This window comes from Saccopteryx leptura, chromosome 2, assembly GCF_036850995.1.
Source record: "Saccopteryx leptura isolate mSacLep1 chromosome 2, mSacLep1_pri_phased_curated, whole genome shotgun sequence".
Lineage (NCBI taxonomy): Eukaryota > Metazoa > Chordata > Mammalia > Chiroptera > Emballonuridae > Saccopteryx > Saccopteryx leptura.
Window position 1 is genome coordinate 24,908,202 of NC_089504.1, and position 6,423 is coordinate 24,914,624.

The window sequence follows — 6,423 nt, forward strand, 5'->3', positions numbered from 1 at the left end:
CAAATGCCTCTTGGTAAAAAAGGTAATAATATAAATGGCTGAAACAGCTATATTATGCTGGGTGTCTTTTAAGGTTTAGTCTAGATCAGGGGTCTCAAACTCGCGGCCCGCCGAACAATTTTCTGTGGCCCGCAGACTAATCCACGAAGTTCAAAATATTTTGGATAAAATTAAGTAAGCCTAGGGGCCTACTTGTATTTTTCATTTCTCTAGCATCCTAGCTAGATATTAGCTTAGTTAACAGCAGTTGTGATGCGAACTACAGTTTCTGGTCGTTTTGTGACACTGAGTATACTGCATGTACGATTGTGCTTGTTGTACTGATTTTTTTTTGTTTTCAACTGCAGTGAGAAAAGTGTTCCGTAACAGTTACCTTTTGTAGACCTAGTGCGGCCCGCAGAACGGCTGTGATCTTGCTCTGCGGCCCACATGCTGAGTTGAGTTTGAGACCCCTGGTCTAGATCTTGACCTGGAAGAAGTTGCACTATCCATGCAAGGGAGAAAGACTGAATGCAAACTTACCTGTGTGTATCTCACATACATACATGATTATAGACCATGGGCAAAGATGTGGGAGAGAAGACTTTTAATATTAATTGCCTTGGGGAGAATCGAGATGGGAAAGGAGAGAGGAAGGTACGGTTTAAATGCTGCAAAAAAGGAAAAATACTGCCCTGGCTGGTTGGCTCAGTGGTAGAGCGTCGGCCTGGCGTGCAGGAGTCCCGGGTTTGATTCCCGGCCAGGGCACAGAGAAGAAGTGCCCATCTGCTTCTCCACCCCTCCCCCTCTCCTTCCTCTCTGTCTCTCTCTTCGCCTCCCACCAAGGCTCCATTGGAGCAAAGATGGCCCAGACGCTGAGGATGGCTCCATGGCCTCTGCCTCAGGCACTAGAATGGCTCTGGTCGCAACAGAGCGATGCCCCAGATGGGCAGAGCATTGCCCCCTGGTTGGCGTGCCGGGTGGATCCCAGTCGGGCGCATGCAGAAGTCTGTCTGACTGCTTCCCCGTTTCTAGCTTCAGAAAAATAAAAAAAATAAATAAAATAAATTTTTAAAAAAGGAAAAATATTCAGAGCTCAATATCCAAGGAAAATTTAGGCTATAAAATTCTCTCCACAGATATTACTAAAGCGTATACAAACTAAATCTGTTCGTGGACAAGGACTAAAACAGGGTATCAACAAATGAAAATGCCTTATTCTGAAAGTTTTATTTATTCATTCAACAAACATATTGAATGTCTACTCTGTGCCAGGCACTGATCTGGTCTCTGGAGAGAAGACGGGATGAGACAATATCTTTGAATTCAGGGAGTTTACTCTCCAGTGGGGGGGAAATAGACAGTGACCCACGGTCAAAACTAAGTTCACCATAAAAAGTCAGGCAGTGATAATTGCTAGGATGAATATTCAACCAAAGGACCAGAGCAATTGGGCTGCAGTGTCAAGCAGGGTGAGGTGGGAAGGCCTCTCTCAAGAGAAGAAACCCCTGAGCGGGAACCTTTCCCCAGTCAAGCTGCAGCAGGCTCTCAGCCCTCCTCTCTCGGAGGGCTCCAATGAATGCAGCCCAGAGCACACCCGGAACCCTTCTGTGTGTGGTGCGCCTAGCACGGGGTGTGGTGCGCCTAGCACGGGGTGTGGTGCGCCTAGCACAGGGTAAAAAGGCCGTGAATATGTCCCCGCTTTTCTCCTGGAAACACACACTGTGCGTGTAGGATGAGATTGCTCTGCAGACACTAAGATGTCAGAGTGAAAAGTGAGCAACCCAGAGTCCAGCACGCTAGATTCAACTCCTAGCTCTTCTACTTACTCGTTGCATGACCTTGAGCAAGTTATTTAACCTCTCTGTGACCTTATCAATTATATGGAGGATAATCCCTCCATGCCCATGGAGATAAGACATTTTAAAGAGTTAAACAATGCCTGGTACATAATAAAAGCAAAAAGAAATTGTTGTGATCTCGTTACTACTTATTATTGCTACTAACTGAAGAGTCAACCTTTTCTCTTTTTTTTAGATTTTATTTATTCATTTTTATTAGAGAGAGAGAGAGAGAGAGAGGAAAGCAATAGAGAGAACAGGGGGAAGAGCAGGAAGCATCAACTCCCATATGTGCCTTGACCAGGCAAGCCCAGGATTTCGAACCATCAACCTCAGCACTCCAGGTTGACGCTTCATCCACTGCGCCACCACAGATCAGGCCAACCTTTTCTTACAGTGTTGACTCATACTAAGCTTGTAGAATTTTGAGGGCCTGGTTTAAAACTCACAAATTGTTACCCCTCTCCTCTTAGAACTTACCTCTTATTGCAGGGGTTGGGAAACTTTTTGGCTGAGAGAGCCATGAACACCACATATTTTAAAATGTAATTCTGTGAGAGCCACACAATGACCCATGTACGTTAAGCATTAACCAATAAAAATTTGGTGTTGTCCCGGAGGACAGCTGTGATTGGCTCCAGCCACCCGCAACCATGAACATGAGCAGTAGGAAATGAATGGATTGTAATACATGAGAATGTTTTATATTTTTAACATTATTTTTTTATTAAAGATTTGTCTGCAAGCCAGATGCAGCCATCAAAAGAGCCACATCTGGCTTGCGAGCCATAGGTTCCCGGCCCCTGTCTTATTGCCTGGGAGGAAAGGGAAAATTGGTGAAGACAGTCATGGGTAATGGGACAGGACTGCTTTTGAATCATGCAATTTGAGCAGGCCTCTCTCTGAGGAGTTTGTATGAAGCAGTATATACGCAACTAGAAGATGTTTTTGTACTCACTCTTGACTACCAACTCAATGAAAAATGAGAAAATTATTTTCATCTGGTATGTTTGTCATGTGACAAATAAAAAGATAATTTGTCTTGCTGTTCTCTTTTCATCTTTTATCAGAAATGTCAGGGCCGTGGCCAGTTGGCTCAGTGGTAGAGTGTCAAGCCAGTGTGTGGAAGTCCCAGGTTCAATTCTTGGTCAGGGCACACAGGAGAGAAAACCATCTGCTTCTCTCTCTCTTTCTCTCTTCTCCTCCCACAGTCATGGTTCAATTGATCTGAGCGCATTGGCTCCTGGCACTGAGAATGGCTCTGTGAAGCCTCTGCCTCAGGCACTAAAAGTAGCTAAGTTGCAAGCATGGCCCCAGATGGGGGTTGCCAGATAGATCCTGGTTGGGGTACATGCGGGATTCTGTGTCTGTATCTCCCCTACTCTCACTTAAAATATATATATCAGGTAACAATCATTTTTTATATGACTGAAATATATGATCTTATTATAACACATTGGTTGATAATCAACAGATCTTATATTTTTTTTTTGTTTGTTTTCTAAACAAACAAAATCTCTGAAATTTTTGGCACAGCCCTATCATTTTATTTTTATTTATTCTTTTTTTATTATTATTAAGTGAGAGGCAAAGAGGCAGAGAAACAGATTCCCGCATGCACCCTGACCAGGATCCACCTGGCAAGCCCTCACCGGGGCAATGCTCTGCCCATCTGGGGCCACGGCTTCGTTACTCAGCAACTGAGCTATTTTAGCACCTGAGGTAAGGCCACAGAGCCATCCTCAATGCCCAGGGCCAACTTTTGCTCAAACCACTCAAGCCATGGCTGTGGAAAAGGGAGAAAGGAGGAAGAGAGAGAGAGAGAGAGAGAAGGGGTAAGGGTGGAGAAGCAGATGATTGCTTCTCCTGTGTGCCCTGACCGGGAATTGAACCCGGGACTTCCACAAGCCAGGCTGACACTCAACTGCTGAGTTAACCCACCAGTGCAGTCACTATCATTTTAAAACAAGCAAAGTTATGAAAATGTAAGTTTTAGATTTTTAAGAATAACATGATTTGAAGAATTCCAAGAAACTTCTACTTTTTGTTCTTTAAACTCCTAAGATAAATATCCACCAGAAATTTGGAAATATAACTTTCTAGGGGGAGAAGATAGACAATCACATATGGAGGAAAATGAATAGATAAGAAAATGTCAGGTGGTATTAAGAGATGAACTGAAACAAAGCAGGAATATAAGGTTAGACTGAGACAAGGGTCGCTGTTTTAGAAAGGGTGGTTGGCGGTGAGGAAGACACGTGGACACATAAAGAAAGTATGGGGCATCTGAAGAAGGCCTTGAGCAATCAAAAAGGAGGCAATGATGATGGGCCATGGACCCAAGGAGGAGGTCCTGACAAACTTCAACTCCAACGCTCAAGGTTGGGAGTTTACTGCGAGGGGAGGGGGCCGGTGCTCTCCAGGCGCCAGGTCCTGCACATGCAGATGGAGGGAAACAAGCAGCCTGAGCACATTTAGAAATAACAAAGAGGAAGAGGCCACGCACAGGAGACTGGCAGATTGCTCTGGCCACAGAGGGACAACTGGGGCAGGTGCAGCGTGCATACCCCGCTTGGGAGTTCAGCTTACCAGAAACTAAGATCCAATCTCAGACCTGAGCGGGTCAGTTCTGGGATGCCTCCTAGCACAGCAGCGTGGCTGAGAAACTGAAGTCTTCCTGCCCCAAGTCCATCAGGACCGCTGTATGGACCGCAGCAGGACACATCCTCATTGTTCTGCCTTTGCCTGCACACTTCAGAGTCAGCTTCCTTCAGGCAGCACTGGCAGAGGTCCTGATTGCCTATCTCAATATGCATTTCCTGGAAATGACAGGAAAATGACTTTTGCAGAGTCATAGAGCTGCCAGCTTTAGGAAACCCAGAGCTGCTTATAATAAAAACCTTATTTCCCAGGCTTGCTCAAGACTAGAGCTAAGTTCCAAGGTGAGCTGTCAAGGAAAGTATTGTGGGAGCTTCCTGGAAAGCGTATAAGACCGCGGGACCATGCTTTTACCCTCTTTCTGCCTTTACCTCTTCCCACTTCCTGTTAAAGAGGATGGTGGTCTGAGAGTTGGAATGTGAGCCCCATTGCCCACCAGATGGTTAAGTTGGACCCACAAGATGGTGGAGAAACAAAGAGCCATCCTGGGTCCCTGCTGATGGTGGAGCTGCCCTTCCAGCCCTGACATCCTACCTCTGACTTTCATTTAGATGATAAATAATTTACTATAGTTAGGTCACTGTCATTTTGAGTTTTCCATTTGCAGCCAAAGTCCTAGACGGGGAAAGGCTATGCAGTTTGGGAATTCTGGGGGTTTTATTGTTTTGCAAAGATGTTCATATTCCAATGTTGCTGCCCTTGGAGAAGAACAGTTCGTTCCAGTGAACTGAACGTTGTGAGGACAGAGTCCTCCCTGGAAGCAGGTGCGCCGGGCACACCTGGTGAGGTGTACCCGCTGGAGCCGCCCACAGCACTCCCACATTCTCAGTCCAGCTGGTCATGTCTCTTTCGCTGTGTCTTACTGGTTTCGCAAGGGCTGCCCTATTTGCCTTTGGGGAAAATGTTCAGGTAGGGTTGACTTGAGAATTATGGTTATCCTTTTATGTATTCACTATTTAGTGAGCACCTGTGCCTGTCACCATGACAGCCATGTTCAGAACGAGGAAAGCAATGGGCCTGCTGTGTTCTGTGCAGGTCAGACCCCTTGAGGGACAGTAGATTCCATTGTGGGTACAGCATCACGTCACTGACAAACTTAAGCATATCCAGAGGGTGCTAAATGTCTGAGTCACACCCTTGTCTCATGTTTTTCTTCTTTAAACTTAAACTTAAAGTCTAAAGGTCAGGGCAATTCAGGGTATGGCAGATGTCCTATTTCGGTCTAACTAGAATCCTTTGTCTCCTTATTCTGGTAACCAATTCTTCTGTTCTGTAGAGAAGCTGCTCCTTCCCACTTCCCTGTGATTCTGGAAGGGCTCTCGGTGACGGTACTGTGACTGGCAGCCACAGGGACAGACACGTGACCTGCACCAGACCAATCAAAGCCCCTCTCAGGGGTTTTTGTCTTTTTCCCCTTGACTTGGGAGTTAAAGGCTGTGTTTACAGAGATGATGGCACTCATATTCCCAACCATTTGGAAGAACTTGAAATAATGAAACACACAAATAGAAGACAAGCTGAGAAAGGCAGAGATGGAGTGCAACTGGAGCAAATACAGTCAGGCATCACTGAACAGCAAAGCTACATTCTGAGAATTTCGTTAAGTCATTTCATTGTGCAAACATCACAGAGCGCACTTACACTTAAATCAAGCACAAGAGAAATGATGCAATCAAGAGACAAGTATGAGGCCACTGCTGGAATAGCACGGCATACTGATTTACAGCAAAATTTTATAAGTAGCAAGAGTACACTCTAAAATAACAATACAAAGTATGATAAATATATAAACCAGCAACACAACCATTTATTACCATTTTCAAGTATGATGTACTATACATAATTGTGTGTGCTATTCTTTTATCCCCCGGACAGGGCAGCGGGGTTACTAATATTAGCATCACCACAGAACACATAATATGTTTCACTACAACATTAAGACAGC